This window comes from Eretmochelys imbricata, chromosome 20 (genome assembly GCF_965152235.1).
Source record: "Eretmochelys imbricata isolate rEreImb1 chromosome 20, rEreImb1.hap1, whole genome shotgun sequence".
In the NCBI taxonomy this organism is placed as follows: Eukaryota; Metazoa; Chordata; order Testudines; family Cheloniidae; genus Eretmochelys; species Eretmochelys imbricata.
In genome coordinates this window covers 8,062,021-8,079,341 of record NC_135591.1, presented here as the reverse complement: position 1 = coordinate 8,079,341, position 17,321 = coordinate 8,062,021, and the positions used below count along the sequence as shown (strand labels likewise).

Sequence of the window (17,321 nt, the reverse complement as noted above, 5' to 3'; positions counted from 1 at the left end):
AGATAACGAGGGTGAGGGATCAATGAACAGCAGCCGCCCTCTATCCCACACAGGCTCACAGACGAGCCCGGGATGCTGTTAACAGCCACCCAAGGGACAAAGGGTGTTGGATCAATGGGACCCAGATTCCTGCCAGGGCAGCCATCTCCTCCCACCCCAAAAAGGAGAAGGCACAGAAGGAAAAGCTGCCTGGGAGAACCCCTTGGCAGGGAGCTTTGCTCAGGACGCAAGGGTCCCTCTGCTGGCTCTCATGCAGGGTGCCCACTGAGGCATACGGCAGAAGCAGCCAGATTAATCCAGCTCTTGATTGCCTTTGCACTGCAGCAACAGCCTCTGAAGACTGATCAGCAAGCGAGGCCACGCCCTGATAACAGGGCTGGACAGACAGATGCTCTGTGGAAAGGCCAAGCAAAGTGCCCGTGGCTTTCCCCACCCCACCAGCCCAGCCTTCCCTGCCTAGCATCTGCCAAACCCAGCCTAGCCTTTGCCCCTCCTAGCCCACCGCCCATGTCCCCCCTTTCCCCAACCCCCCAACTTTTCCCACCCAGCACCTGCTTCCCCCAACCCAGCCTTCCCACAACCAACACCCCCTCAACTTCCTATCCGATGCCTGCCACCCTCCTTCCAGCACCTGCTGCTGCCACCGCCCCACCCCCTTCCCCACAAGCCTTCCCTGCCACCCTCAGCCAGCCTTCCCTCCCCCCCGATCAGTCAGTCTTCCCCACTTGCCACCTCACTCTCTCCACCCTGCCCTGCCCCACCCAGCATCCCACCCCCCAACCCACCCTTTCCCACCCAGTGGCTCAGCTAAGCCTTGCAGCTCCCCTCATTAACAGTGTCAGCTACTTCAGAGGACATCTCTGTGCTGGTTGTTACTAGCGTACTTTGGAGCTCATAGGCACATAGAGCCCACCATCTATGCAGTGTCACCAGCTTCAGTGCTCACAAGTGAGGCCCCCAAAATCATGGGATTACAAAACTGATCAATTTGGGTTTTTTATTCATCCCTCCATGGAGCCGCTGGACCATGCTCCCCAGCCATGAGTGCTAGACACTGATTTCATTGGCTAAGCTAAAGCTGGAATTCTCACAAATTCACATGACTCCAGGAGCTGAGACTTTAACAAATCCACCAGTTCTCCTGAGAGCCAGTGACCTTGGCTGTGCTCAGGGGAGGCTCAGCTCTGTTCCCAGGTGCCCAGCTGTGCCCTGCTTGGGAGCACTCTGTCACAAGTGTGATATTGGGGAGAAAGGAGCACACAAGGGGCATGGCCCATGCCTGAGAGACAGCTGGACACATTTCCATGGGCAGAATCAAGTTTAAAACCTACCAGAGCGTAATAAAGTGGGAATTTTCTGTAATATTTTTAATTAATCCTATGCTTGCCTCAGTTTCCCTCTGTACTTCACACTGTTACCCAATGGGTCCAGAAGGGTTAAAATGCCCAGGGGGCAAAGCAGGAGACATGAGGTGCCCAGACTTTCAGAAAGCCTTTGACAGAGAGCCTTTGGTGGGGGTCCTAAGCAAAGTAAGCAGTCATGGGATAAGAGGGAAAGTCCTCTCATGGATCAGTAACTTAAAAGACAAGAAACAAAGGATAGGAATAAATGGTCAATATTCAGAATGGAGAGAGGTAAATAGTGGTGTCCCCCAGGGATCTGTACTGGGGCTAGTGATGTTCAACATATTCATAAATGATCTGGAAAAGGGGGTAAATGGTGATGTGGCAAAAAGTGCAAATGATAGAAACTTAGTCAAGACAGATAAGTCCAAAGCAGACCGTGAAGAATTACAAAGGAATCTCAGACAACTGGGTGACTGGGCAACAAAATGGCAGATGAAATTCCATGTTGGTAAGTGCAAAGTAATGCTCATTGGAAAACATAATCCCAACGATACATAGAAAATGAGGGGGGTTTATCATATCAATGATGAGCTGTTACTACTCAAGAAAGATCCTGGGCTCACTGTGGATAGTTCTCTGAAAGCATCTGCTCAGTGTGCAGCAGCAGTCAAAAAAGCTAACAGAATGTGAGCAACCATTAGGAAAGGGATAGATAATGAGACAGAAGATGCCATAATGTCTCTATATAAATCCATGGTATGCCCACAAGTTGTATACTATGCACAGATGATTGACCCATCTCAAAAAAGGTATATTAGAGTTGGAAAGGGTACTGAGAAGGGCAAGAAAAATGATGAAGGGGGTAGAACAGCTTCCCGTAGGAGGGGAGATTAAAAAGACTGGGACTTTTCAGCTTGGAAAAATAGACAATGACGGGAGGTCTATAAAATCACGAGTGGTGTGAAAAGAATGAAGAAGGAAATGTTCGTTCTCTCTTCACGTCAGAAGAACCAGGGGGTCACCCAATGAAATTTATCGGCAGCGGGTTAAAACTACCTTAAGGAAGTACTTCTTCACACAGTGCACAGACAAGCTGTTGAACTCATTGGCAGGGGATGTTGTGAAGGCCAGAAATACAGCTGGGTTCAAAAAGAATGAGAGAAGTTCCTGGAGGACAGGTCCATCAATGACTATTAGCCAAGATGGTCAAGGATGCAACCCCATGCTCTGGGTTTCCCTAAACCACCGAACGCCAGAACCTGGGACTGGATGATGGGGACGGATCACTCAAAATTGCCTTCTTCTGGTCATTCTCTCTGAAGCGTCTGGCACTGGCCACTGTTGTAGGGCACTGGCACCATTTTTATAGTGGAGGTGCTCAAAGCCACTGAGCAAAACTAAATGCACTATATGAGGGAAACCACTTCAAGCAAGAGGGTTCTGCCACATCCCCAGCACTCCTAGTTCCAGCACCTCGGCACTGCTGGAAGACAGGATACGGGCTGGATGGACCTTTGGTCCGACCCTGTATGGCCGTTCTTAAGAGGTGTTGGGTCACGCTGTCTGAAGTTGAATGAATGGGTCATTAAGGACTGGTTGAAACTGACCCATGTCAGTGGAGGATCTGAAAATACAAGGGGAGCCCCAAAAGCCAGGGCAGTCACAACTAGCAACCGAGGAGGAGATTTCCCCCACCTCTCTGCAGGGAAGCAGAACACAGGTCCCCCAGCCAGCAGTTTTATAGCCCCTCAGCCCAAATCAGCTGACCCAGGCCAGCTGTGGCTTTCACGGCAGTGTAGACATACCCCCCCACACCCACCCACCCACTCTCCCCACCCGCTCCCAAAGCTCAGTGCAGAGTCTAACGAGTGCAGAACACCCAGTCTCCTGAACCTACTGCTGTCTAGGACCACAGGAACTGCCAGGTGGAATCAAAGCCAGGGTCCCTCTTGCCCAGCAGCTGCTGGCACTGATGGCATCTCTTCAATCATGGCCTGGCCTGGCGCTGCAGGGTCCAGGTCTTTGTTCACATTAGGGGCTGTGTCCACACACAACACATTAGCTGAGAAGGGCAATGTGAAAAAGAGACTCCAAGTGGAGAGCAGCGACCTGTGAGGAGAACTGGTAAGGGAGTGACCTCACCCCTGCACAGGATGGCAATGCCCGGTGGGAGGCAGTGAGGTGTCAACTTGCTCCTGTGCACAAGGTTTGTGCCTTCGGCTGCAAGCTAGATACAAAGGAGGATGCTCCAGAAGGCCAACAACCTTAGTGAGAGCTGGTGCCAGGCAAAGGAGGGAACTCAACACCCCAGTGCAGCAGCCCCCACACTGGGCAGATCAGCCACAAGACAACTGTGAGATGGACGCTGACTGCACCCCCAGAGGGGCTGACAGCATTGCATGCCGCTGTTCAGACAGAAGGTGGAGTTGGCCACAGACAGGCTTCTGAAGGCAGGAGATCTGCCACCCTCCTTAGCTGGAGTTGGGGGCCCAGGCTGGCATTCCCAGAAGTACTGGTATCCAGCTTGGCATCCATTCTGCCATTTTCTCTTTTCAATTCGTTGCCAAGCACACTTTGCCCTGGTGACTGGCCCCAGCAGAACGGGCACTGCCAGATGCTCCCCATTAGGAACCAGCATCTGCCCTTACAGCAGGAGCGAGAAATGAGGCTGCAGCAGGGTCTAAAGGCAGGGCTCCTGCTGAGAGCTGCCGCAGGGCGTCTGGCATGGGAAGTGCCAGGCATGTCTCTCGCATAGCAAAGGAGGCAGCGTGTCCACACCAGCTGTGAGCAGCAGCCCGAATACCCAGGCTATGCTCTCGCCTGGCCGTCAGTGCGTCCGCATTGCTGCCCATGCACTAGGACACAGGGAGCCTGGCACAGCCAAGCTGGGTTCCTCACACACAGTCGCCCCTAGGTTAGCTCCGCGGGCTGCACGAGTGCCCGTTCCCGAGCACGTTTCCTGGCCCTGGACCCACAGCAGAGCTCGGCAGCAGCACTCTCGTGACGCTGGCACTCAGGCAGCTCACCGGTATGGTGGGCACCTGTTATTAATACTCGGCCTTTCATCAGAGACGCCACGCCCACCACAAACCAGCTACTCAGCCCCAGTGCCCCTCCTGGGGGGATGACTGGCCCCATGTGACAGAGGGGAGCAACTCAGCTGAGGTCTCCTGGGAGTCAGTTGGTGCTGCAGAGCCTGTCTCCTGGGCACTGTCAGCTTAGATGAGGGTTTTCATCGCATCACACACCCGTCGCTTGCCCAGCCCTTGCAGAGTGCAGAACTAGCTGCAACTCTGCCAGACCTGGCCCAAAGCAACACGCTCAAGGGGGAGAGTTAGCAGTGGACACAGGCGAGCAGCCCCTTGACTCTCACCTCTCAGGCTCTGGCCTTCAATCCCCTTCTGCCCCACCATTACTCAGGGTAACAGCTGCACCTCCTAGGCTCAGGGAATCCTGGCCTTTCATGCACACTGCCCCTACAAAGGCAGGTGAACAGCCAGGCCTTCATTGGAACCATGTAGGTCAAACCAGATGAGACACCGGGGGATGCGGAGCACGATCGCCTGGTGGGCAGGGGGTCAGGACTCCAGGTTTTCATGCTCAGCTCTGCCACCAACTCCCTCTGTGACTCTGGGAGAGTCATTTGTGAAACTGAGGCACAGAGAGGCCAATCTACAAAACACACCTAATACAAATCCAGAGAAGCGTGCTTAAAGGGTCAGCTCCCGGGAAGGAGAGGGGAGAGCTGCATTGAGAGGGCCGGTCATCGTTCTCTGTAGCAGAATCACTGGGCACAGCAGGGGCTTGGCGCTCTCCTAGGCCTACAGGACTCAGACCGGGGGTCATGCTGGCATGTTTGAGAGCTGATGATGATCAGTAGCCACATGGCTCAGAGAAGCACAGAGAGCTCATGGACCAGTTTCCAACTGGCCAGACCACTCCTTCACTCTCAAAGCCACTAGCCAGGCCCACTGTGTCACTAAGGGCTAGAAGGGCAGCACCAATGTCAGCTGCCTGCAAGCTCACAGAGCCAGTGTCCAGCTACAGGCCCAGGGGGCACTTTGGAGAGTAACAGCCTCACGGATCAACACAGCTCATCCCTCCCAGACACGGTGGGGCTGATGATGAGTCACCCCCATGTTCACTCAAGGATGGATCCCCTCACCCTCTACATGTACCAGCTGGCTCCTCCTGGGATGAGAGGAGCTGTCAATCACACTGCCCTGTGACAGTGAGCACTGGTGCAAGGATGAGGGAACAGAAGTGCTCACCCCTGGAAATCAACTCTCTGGCCTGTGCCCAGCTTAGCAGGGCCCCTATCCTGCTGCCAGAACTCAACAGGAGGCAGACGATGAGTTACTCACTGTTGAGAGTGGGTCACGGAGCCTGGGAAAGAATCCTTGCAGAGGGGGATTTATCAGTGCCCTGGAGCTGTTTGACACTCATACTGAGCTGGGCCTGCAGGCCCCAAGGCGGGGCTTGGGGAGCGTTCTGCTACATGGCTAATAAGAGCAGCAGCCCAGAGAAGATGGGTCATGGGGGGGAGAGAGAGAGAGATGGGTCCATCCTGCGTGGCAGTGCACGCCCTATACATGCCATGTGCTGAGCCAATGGCATCTGGGAGCCAGAGACCCCGGACTCCTGCTGCTGTGCCAGAGCCAGGCAGGCGCAGTGCCAGCCACACCAAGTTCCACCATAGCCCAATTCCTGAGCTGCCCCACCCAGCGCCTCCCCCACCTGCCCAGCGCCACCCGCTCCCCCAGCGCCTTTCTGAAGCACCTAGCACTTGCTCCCCCAGAACCAAGCAGAGCCCACCACCCCCTGGAAGTAGCCTCAGCAGCTACACAGCGACAACTGGTGACCTATCCCCTCCTGGCTGCCCCCTAGTACTGCCCCAACAAAACTATTCATCACTACTGCCTGCTCTGAGCCAGCCACTCCCAATGTCCCAGGCCACTGCCCAGCAAACACTAGCTGCCAACCAACCCCATCAATGGGCCCACCACCAGACACCCAGCCTCACTGCGCCCAAACCAGCCAGTGACGTCAGGAACACAAAACACCAGTTCTCCCAGTAAGCCACTGCCTCATTGCACAAGCAGGCACCCTGGCCTCCCACCCAGAGCCAGTGACCCAGCCCTATGGACCCAGACAAAACATCTGCTTATCACCCCCCACATGCACACACACTACTCAGCCCAATAAGCCCTCCAACCAGACACACTGCTAGCTAGTCAGACAGTAATACCTCCCACACTGGCCCCCAACAAACTAGTTACATCTACACCCTGCCAGTGACGCATTGCCTCCAACCCTTATTGCTAACCAGTACGAAATCCTCCCCACACACCTATCCCCACCAACCCCCCACTATCTGCGACAACACCCCTAGGCAACAACATACTCCCGCACACCATCCCTCTACCCCAATACCTAGCACCACACCCCATGAACTGCCCTTCGCCCATGCCCAGACACTCACCCCACGCACTGCCCCCGCCTGTGCTGCCAACCACATACCTACCCCGCCCTCCTCCCCCCCACACACACCCCGCCCTCCTCCCCCACAGCCCCTCCCCCCCACACACACCCCGCCCTGACCCCACCACAGCCCCTCCCCCTGGACACCCACCCTACACATTGCTCCCGCCTGCGCTGCCAGCCACATACCCACCCCACCCCGGCCCCACCACAGCCCCTCCACTTGCTCACGCACCCACCCTATGCACTGCGCCTGCCTGCGCTGCCAGCCACATACCCACCACAGCCCCTCCCCCCCACACACACCCCCCGCCCCGGCCCCCCCACAGCCCCTCCCCGCACACCCACACCCTGCCTTGGCCCCACCACAGGCCCTCCCGCACAGCCACTCACTGACCCCACCCTGAGCCCACCACAGCCCCTCCCCCCGCACACACCCACCACAGCCCACCCACCCCACCTCGGCCCCACACACAGCCCCTCCCCAGCCCCACACACCCACAGCCCCGCCCCGGCCCCGCACACAGCCCCTCCCCAGCCCCACACACCCACCGCGCCCCGGCCCCGCACACAGCTCCTCCCCCACACACACTCCGCCCTGGCCCCACACGCAGCCCCTCCCACACACCCCCCGCCCTGGCCCCACACACAGCCCCTCCCACACACACACACACACACCCCGCCCTGGCCCCACACGCAGCCCCTCCCACACACCCCCCGCCCTGGCCCCACACACAGCCCCTCCCACACACACACACACACACCCCGCCCTGGCTCCACACACAGCCCCCCCCACACACCCCGCCCTGGCTTCACACACAGCCCCTCCCCCCCACACACACACCCCGCCCTGGCCCCACACACAGCCCCTCCCACACACACCCCACCCTGGCCACACCCCAGCCCCTCCCCTCCCCCACACACACCCTGCCCTGGCGCCGTACACAGCCCCCTCCCCCCCACACACACCCCGCCCTGGCCCCGCACACACCCCCTCCCGCACGACCACTCACCAACCCCACCCTGAGCCCACCCCAGCCCCGCCCCCCCACAGCCCCTCCCGCACGGCCACTCACCGACCCCGCACACTTCCCCCGTCCACACCGCTAGCCCCCCATGGTCCCTTTTCCCACCCCAGGGGTTGCCCCCTGCCCGCGCGTGCAGCCACCCCCCGCGGGCCCTAGAAGCGGCTCCCTCGGGATCGCGCACTCAGCGCCCGCCCCCGCCCCTACCTCCGCGGCCCCGCCGCAGCCTGCAGCCCGGTGCGACACCAAACGCTCCCCCCGCCCAGCGCCCGCCTTCGGGGGCACGGAGCATGCTCGCCCGAACGGAGCATGCGCAGTACCCTTCCCTGGTGCCGGTGCCCTCTCTCTGCCCTCACTCCCCCGCGCGTTGCCGCCCTCTGGCGGATCAAGCTGGTGTGGGTAGCGGCGGGAGAGGGGCTACGTTACTGCTACAGCCAGGAGGCTTAATGCTATGAAATATTGTACAGACACCCCCCCCCCCCAGAGCCCACACCCCCTCCTGTGCCCTAGCCCCCTGCCCCAGGTCAGAGCCTGCACCCCTCACCCAAACTCCCCATAGCCGGTACCCAACCGCTGTCCCAGATCCTGCACCCCGGGCACAGCCACGTTACCCTTTTGTGGGCCTGGTGCTGAACCTATTTGTGGGCCCCCATGGGGGCTAAGGGGACATGGGGCGGGGGGGGCAGAGTCTTCAGAGCGAGGGGCTGGCCGGGAGCAATGGGAGGTGGGTCATGGCACGGCAGGGACGGCCCCCCTCCACCCAGCCCAGTACAAGGGCACTGTTTACAAACCGACAGCTGCCGGATGGACACTGGCCTGCTGGGCTCTGCGCTGCCACCATGCTTCTTCCCCTTGTGGGTGGGCCCACGCCACACCGTGCTACCCCCTGCCTAGCGCGGCTCGGACCCCCTACGCACAGTGCCACACTGCCCAGAGACCCCCACAAATGCCTATGCCCAGTGCCCTCCCACAGACCATGATGCCTAGCACACCTCCACCTGCCCAGAACCCCCTCAGAGATCCTCTCACTGCCCAGTGCGCCCCTACCCAAACACCCCCCACAGCCCTCCCACAACTGCACAGTGCCATGCACCTTCCCGCCCACAGCCCCCCCCAGATCCCCTCACTGCTTAGTGCCCCCCACAGCACCACCGCCACAACTGCACAATGCCCTGCACAGACCCCCCCCCCACTTCCCAGTGCCTTGACACACACAGATCTCCCCCACTTCACAGCCCAACACACACAGATCTCCCCACCCCCTCACTGCCCAGCACCCCCCCCCCGACCCTTTAGAGACCCTACTCTCCTATGCCCTGACCCATGTCCACAATAGCTGGACCTGATGGGAGGTGACTGTGTCTGCCAGGCTGAGCCGGCAGCGCTTCCAGGGCTGGTCCTGGGGCAGGATAACTCCAGCCCCTTGGGAGTGCTGCAATCAGCCAAACTGGAGCAGGAGCAGAGCCTGCCTGGGCCAGGCTCCCTCAGGACCCACATGCCTGGCAGGACCCACCTGAGCTCCCCTGCACTGTCCCCTGTGACTGGCTGAGACTGGCCCGGTCTCTGCACCAGTCCCAGGTGGCTCTGCCCCGAAGGGAGGCAGGTGGGACCCCACAGATCCCAGGCAGTGGAGACAGCTCAGAGCTGGAGCAGTGCTAAGAAACATGGCAGATCCTAGGGACCTGACTCCAGAGATCCCACCCCGCCCAGCCACACCCATTGGCCCCAGGGCCAGCAGCCCTGCCCAGCCTGCATGGTGGACCCCAGCTGCTGGGTGATGAGCCGCCAACAGGCGAGTGAAACCTGCTGGCTGAGAGAGGCTCACACAGCAAGGCCTGTGTGCTGGACTGCCCCAGGCGAGGGGCCAGAACCGGCTGTGTGGATGGGTAAGAGGGGTCTGTAATGGGCAACTTCCCAGAGTGGGCCTGTTGCCACGGCACCATTGTAAACACGGTACTGACCCCAGACCCCTCCCATAGCAAAACTCCCTTGCACCTTTTCTGGACACCACCAAAAAATATAAAAACCTGGTGCTACTTTACTGCTACAGGAGACTTGATGCAGTGAAATAATTTCCCTACATTTTCCCTCAAACTCTGCGTCACACATTTTGAGTATTTAAAAGTCTCTTATAACTAGAAAAGGAGGACTTGTGGCACCTTAGAGACTAACCAATTTATTTGAGCATAAACTTTCGTGAGCTACAGCTCACTTCGTCGATACATCCAATGAATTGAGCTGTAGCTCACGAAAGCTTATGCTCAAATAAATTGGTTAGTCTCTAAGGTGCCACAACTCCTCCTTTTCTTTTTGCGAATACAGACTAACACGGCTGCTACTCTGAAACCTCTCTTATAACTATTCGTCTATGTGAAGTCTCATAAGAGTTCACAAATTTGTCTTATCAGCTGCTGTGATTCCCTGAACTGCGCTCTCTTCCTTGTAATCCATTTTAATTATAGCTTTGCTCCTTTAAAAATGTTATTTCTATTACTCTTATTACTCTTAACACTTCGTCATTTATCTGTATCATCACTGATCAGTGCATGTCATTGTGCTGTTTATTTTTTCTTCTAATAGCTTATGCTAATAAAAAAAAATTTAAGTAGTTGTTATTGCATATATCTTGATATGCATATATCTTGCCTGTGAATCCAACCCTTAATGTCCCATGTTCACATGTCATTGCTTCTGTGTAGAAGCTGATTCACAAATATTCAGTAAGTGTATTATCTTGTGTCATCTTACATCCTTCCCAAGGGCAGAAATCTTCTGCAATAATGATGGCTTGGGCTCATGAGCAGTGGCTGCAGAACTTTTGGATGCACAAGTCCACATTTCTGCATCTGTGTGCAAAACTCACCAAAATAAAAGCTGCACTGAGAATGGAGAATCAAATATAATTGCACTATGGGGACCTGCAACACCAGATTCTTATTGGTCAATCAAAGGGCTCTCTACAAAACCAAGGTAGAATGGATTTCTTTAATGTAAGTAGTCACAACATATTGTTAAAGATCATTTCATACTCAATGCCCTGTTAACATCTCTGCAGTCACAGATGATACCTATCAGTGAATGGTGGTGTGAAACACACCTAGACCCCTCATGACAAGGGTACAGAGCCATCTTCATTAGTATACAGAATGTAGAACAGAGGCCAATCCCCTAGCCTCATCTGCATGAAAGATGGGGAAAAGAGACATCTCATTAGCATACAGAATGGGGAACAGAGAACGGCACTGAACTCTGGGACCAAAAAAGCAGGGAACAACTGCATCATGGGAGATCTGTGCCCCAAATGTTAATGAACCTATGCCTGCACACACGCAGCTCAGCAGTTATCAGACAATTCTAGTAAGGAATCCTTGACTGATGTCCAAAATACTGAAGCAGCCCAATTTCGTTGTGAGCTTCCTGAAGGAATATCAGCCATAGCTAGGAGTGATCAGCTCCTCTTGTCTAGCCTAAAGAAAATGCTTGAGTCATCAGTTTACCCATAAACAAATCTAGTGTCCTCCCTTCAATCATTGTATTTTCTCTACAAAAACCGCTACTCATACCCCAGTAAGTGTTCTGATGCACAGACCAAACTCTGCCTCAGATACACTGCGATTTCATCTGCTCCTGACAGATCCAAGACCCTGAGCTACCACTGTCACCTGGGACCCCTGATGACTTCAAGCTTCCTGGAGTGGGTGAGATCCCTCCCTCTCTCTCTGTTTCCTTTTCTACCTCAGGTATTAACCTTTAATAATGTAACTTATTTTGTTTAGCCCTCCTTGAGTAGTTATCACTATGATTCAATAAATAACTTTTATGGTTAAGCTGGTTGATACTCTCTCTCAGCTTTACTCTTGTGTTTGTATCTTCACCATTTAACTCTGCAGCAATGCTTCTTTCACCTAAGCTACAGATCCCTGTAGCACCCAAAAATACTGTGGGGTTTGCTCATCAAGTGGGTTACTGGCAGTACAATTGTGACGTGAAAGTGGGATAGGGACATGTTAAACCTGTGGCATATGGGGGGGGGGGTGAAAGTGCTGCTCGACCCAGCCTCTTGAGACCAGGCCCGGGCAGATAAGGGGTTCAGCTTGAGAATGCTGCTTCACCCAGTCCATTGACTACAGCGGCATATGAGGGGATCAGCTGGAGGGTGCTGATTGACCCAGTCCACTCAGACTTGCTGAGAGAGAGAGAGAGAGAGAGAGAGAGAGTGAGTGTGTGTGTGTGAGTGTGTGTTCGTTCATCTGGTTCTGAGGCTGGAGGAACCCAGCCCTGGGGAACCTAGGTAAAACTACCCAAATAATAAGGGTCTTGCTAGCTAACTGCATGAATCATCAAGATTCTTAACAATAACTGTATAGTCACTTCTTAAATGGTTTGCCTGTAATCATGGTGATTTACTTATTGTCTGGTCTTTATGGTCCCCATTTCTCTATTGTTTATCTGTATGGTCTCTGTATGGGTCTTTGATTTTTTTTGGCTGATGTATAAGTAATTTTGCTGGGTGAAAACCAATTAAGGTGGTGGGATCTAGTTTTGTTAGATAATCAAGTTACATCATGTTACGATTGGTTAGTTAAATTACAGTAACATGACCGCTGAAAGGCATAGCTGAAAATGAGGTGATACGGATAAGTGTATGTTATAGGCACTGTTCCCCCTAAGCTGTGCGCGTGCACACAGATCCTAAACTCAGCGCACATGGCAAAACCCCGCACGCACAAAAATTTGCACAGAAGAAATTTTTTGTGCATATGGCCTGTCAAAAATTGGAGGGAACATTGGTTATATGGGTTTCTTTATTTCAGATTCTTCAGAATTTCAGAAAACTATTTTCTCCGAGAAAGTTGCACCAAGCAAAAAATTACCTGTACTACACCCATAATGGCAGGTAAGTAGAACGTTTCCGTGTGTATTCATTTGTTTTTGGAACCCATTATCTTCAAGCAACTCTGCTTGTGTTATCTTTTTATATTGACATGTTTGTGCTGTTAAATATTCTGAGTTACTATGTCTATACGTGGTTACAGTCTTGTAGGTGATATCCTTATCTCTAATAACATTCGATCTGCATTGATCGAATACAGCCATATTTTTCAAGCCACAAATACTTCAAAATTATACCTGCAAAATATACATGCCTGCAATTTATTTATGTCTGTCTTGTGACTGGCCTATGAATGATACATTGTTGATTTAGGTTTACCCTGCTTATATGTCTGCAACGTACATCTCATACCTTCTAATTGAACTTTGAGTCTTACATGGATTGATGATTCCTTATTTCCACTTAAGTAACTGTTTTCTCTTGTAAACAATTCTCAGGGAAATCTTTTTAGGAAAAAATTGCAAATGTTTTGGCATATCTAAGGAGCAGCCCACATCCTGAAGGAATCAATAAAGCAAGCAGACTGAACCTGCATCGATTTGCTGTCAACTTTTTTTTGGAAGGCAAGGAATACTTTTTTTCAGATAATACTGACACATTATACTGGAAACCAGACTATAAATGATGGTCCTGGTGTCCCAACGCTGGGATTATTTGGAGTGTTAACCTTACCTTCAATGGGACCGGTCTCTCGAGTTTTATTCAAATATTCCAGAAAATCTCCTCTGTTATCTATGCGGGTGGTGCAACAAACACATTGTGCAGTTACATGAGAAATGAGTATAATTTTATCAAAAAGCCCTATGACTTTGCTTCATTTCTTAAGTATGTTATCCATTCTGCTGCAAGCACCAACAACAATCACTATATATTTACTAAGCAATCATTTATAAATTAAAAAAACAAAGCAAAACAGCTAGTTCTAACCACACAGTGAAATTCCTCCCTTGTACTCAAAGCATTACGAACCATAGTGTATATAGATGTCTTTAATATGCATATGCCTTATAATTAATGAATGGCTTTGCAAATAGCTGATCATAGCTTAAGTGCAACACTTGATTTCATCATCATGTCTCCCTCAGTGGCGGATTAGTCACTGTGACTACAGAGCCCAGGCTGAGGGGCCAAGGTCAAGGGGGGTCCCCAGCTTCCACCCGGTGAGTGGGGCAAGGGAGGGCCTCCCACACCGCCCCCACCCCAGTCCTGGCAGAAGCCATGGGGTAGCAGGGGAAGCCCCGATGCCCAACCCCTTCTCCAGCAGAAGTGCCAGGTGGGGCAGGATAATCCACAGCACCTCACTCCTGGTCCCGTAAAGAAGCCTGACAGATCTTGCAGGTGTTTGTCTCTGTCTGAGGGGTTGGAGCAAATGCGGTTGTATCGCAAAGCTTGGCTGTAGACGACACTGTTTTATGATCTCTGTGTGTATATAAAGTCTGCTGCAGTTTCCACGGTATGCATCCGATGAAGTGAGCTGTAGCTCACGAAAGCTCATGCTCAAATAAATTGGTTAGTCTCTAAGGTGCCACAAGTACTCCTTTTCTTTTTCAGGAATATTAGAGTACTAATGGCACATAGAGTGTGCTATGCCAGAAGATGCAATTCACTAAAAAAAATCTTCAAAAGCAATGTGTTACGCTGGAGGTCTTTATACATAATTCAAAAAGGTATAATACTTAATGAAAATCTGTTTCAGTGAAGACCGTACTTTTTTTTTTAAACAAACAAATCAATAAGCATTTGTTACAGAGCATTGCGGAAGATGGTTGATGACAATGGGAGTAATTGGGATGAATTACCTGAGCCCACTGTGTTTTCTTTGCGAACTAAAGTACATGCCACAACAAAAATGTCACCCTTTCGACTAATGTTTTGTGATGACCCAGTGTTTCCAGAAGAAGTCTCAGAGAATTACACATAATACATACATAATAAGCATGTTATTACCGGCACCTTTCATGTACACATGGCATTCAGTGTGTCTTCATTTTACAAATACAACCCCTTCTCCATTTGTTTACAAAGATCCCAGATATGAATACATTTGGGGAAGATTTCTGCAAAGAGTACAGCATAAATATGAAATTGAGACATGATGCTGACAGTGCACTGGCTCTAAGTAACATTTCCAAAGCACAAGAACAACAAAGACATTATGCTAAAAGAAAGACTTCTAAATATGGGGAAATATCCTTTGATGTTGGGGACGGTGTTCATAGAATCATAGAATAGAATATCAGGGTTGGAAGGGACCTCAGGAGGTCATCTAATCCAACACCATGCTCAAAGCAGGACCAATACCCAACTAAATCATCCCAGCCAGGGCTTTGTCAAGCCTGACCTTAAAAACTTCTAAGGAAGGAGATTCCACCACCTCCCTAGGTAACGCATTCCAGTGCTTCACCACCCTCCTAGTGAAAAAGTTTTTCCTAATATCCAGCCTTAAACCTTCCCCACTGCAACTTGAGACCATTACTCCTTGTTCTGTCATCTGCTACCACTGAGAGCAGTCTAGATCCATCCTCTTTGGAACTCCCTTTCAGTTAGTTGAAAGCAGCTATCAAATCCCCCCTCATTCTTCTTGTCTGCAGACTAAACAATCCCAGTTCCCTCAGCCTCTCCTAAGTCATGTGTTCCAGTCCCCCAACCATTTTTGTTGCCTTCTGCTGGACGCTTTCCAATTTTTTCACATTGTTCTTGTAGTGTGGGGCACAAATCTGGACACAGTACTCCAGATGAGGCCTCACCAATGTCGAATAGAGGGGAACGATCACGTCCTTCGATCTGCTGGCAAGAGCCCTACTTATACATCCCAAAATGCCATTGGCCTTCTTGGCAACAGCAGCACACTGTTGACTCGTATCCAACTTCTTGTCCACTGTAACCCCTAGGTCCTTTTCTGAAGAACTGCTGCCTAGCCATTCGGTCCCTTGTCTCTTGCAGTGCATGGGATTCTTCCATCCTAAGTGCAGGACTCTGCACTTGTCCTTGTTGAACCTCATCAGATTTCTTTTGGCCCAATCCTCTAATTTGTCTAGGCCCCTCTGTATCCTATCCCTACCCTCCAGCGTATCTACCTCTCCTCCCAGTTTAGTGTCATCTGCAAACTTGCTGAGGGTGCAATCCACACCATCCTCCAGATCATTAATGAAGATATTGAACAAAACCGGCCACAGGACCGACCCTTGGTGCACTCCACTTGATACCGGCTGCCAACTAGACATGGAGCCATTGATCACTACCCGTTGAGCCCGACAATCTAGCCAGCAAAGCAAATCAGGTGATACACGGTGTAAGAGTGAGACAATAATATAAAAGCTAGGGGGATAGCTCAGTGGTTTGAGCATTAGCCTGCTAAACCCAGGGTTGTGAGTTCAATTCGTAAGGGGGCCATTTAGGATCTGGGGAAAAAATTGGGGATTGGTCCTGCTTTGAGCAGGGGGTGGGACTAGATGACCTCCTGAGGTCCCTTCCAACCTTGATATTCTATGATTCTACCTTACACATATACACACACACATATACATACACACACGAGCAGTAAGTCACTGCAATAATTAATTAAATAGAGTGGATTTGTATTTATGTCTAGAAACCAGGGGGTGGGGGAAGAAAAGCTCATTTATGCAATCCGCTAATGTATTCTAAAAATTTCAGATACTTCATCAAAACTATTAACTAGCAAATCCTCATCTGACTGGAAGAGTAAAATTGTTCAGCATACCAGACAAAGTGATGGCCACAACTGCGGACCACTCAGATTAAAGGTATTGAATACCAAATTGCCATAACCATTTGTTATTTATGTGTAATTATCTGGGTTGAAAGTAAACACCGGAGATTACACTGCACTGCACCGGTGTCCTTGCCAAGGTGTGTGGGGTGGGGTCTCTGGCAGAAGGTGTGGGGGCCAGATTCCCCCCACCAGCCCTTCCTGACAGCTGCTGCTGCTGCGGCGGCTAGGAGCACCAGGCCCTTGTAAGTCGCCGGAACCCAGGGCAGCCCCCTTTGCTCCCCCACTGTCGGCGGCCCTGCTGATAGCATCCAAAAGTGCTGCCAGACCCTATGGCAGGGCCACTGATGCAGGGGGAGGTAAAGGGGGCAGTGACATTAAAGCATAAAGCGCTGCCACAGCAGCACTGTAACATCAGCTGTGTACGGGCTGGACTGGTGGCCAGTTCTTACCGGTATGCTGGACCAGCCCACTTTCACCTCTGGTAATTATGATGTTTTTTTCCTAAATAGGAGCGTTATTAGTTTGCAGAAATGTATTTGCAGCAGAAAGACATCGGTAAGGTAGAAACAACACAAGAGGCTAATACGATGTTTAGAAGACAAACAGCAATTATTCTAATGAAGGAGTCAGGTAATAACTTTCTCCCATATACTATGGACTCATAAGGTGCATGTGAAAATAACAGGAAGAGTGGAATTATGTTACGTAGCAGACTTCTCTTAATACCCCTAAAGTGGGACATCTCACAGGTTTGGTTCTGTAATGGTGACTATATATCAAAAATATCTTTAAGCACCAAAAAATTAGAATGGGGTGAATGGTTGCTATTGATAGACCAG

At 51.8% G+C, this 17,321-nt stretch overlaps 1 protein-coding gene across 5 annotated transcripts in view; it reads right to left on the bottom strand.

Moving 5' to 3' along the window:
- The window catches only part of PNPLA6 (patatin like domain 6, lysophospholipase), a 57,131-nt gene extending 48,988 nt beyond the window's left edge, over positions 1 to 8,143 (bottom strand). For all 5 annotated transcript variants that reach the window (XM_077838334.1, XM_077838335.1, XM_077838338.1 and 2 more), the window contains exon 1: positions 8,060 to 8,143. The gene's annotated coding sequence lies outside the window, so the exon portion shown is untranslated. The remainder of the gene's footprint in view (positions 1 to 8,059) is intronic.
- Positions 8,144 to 17,321: the final 9,178 nt, after the last annotated feature.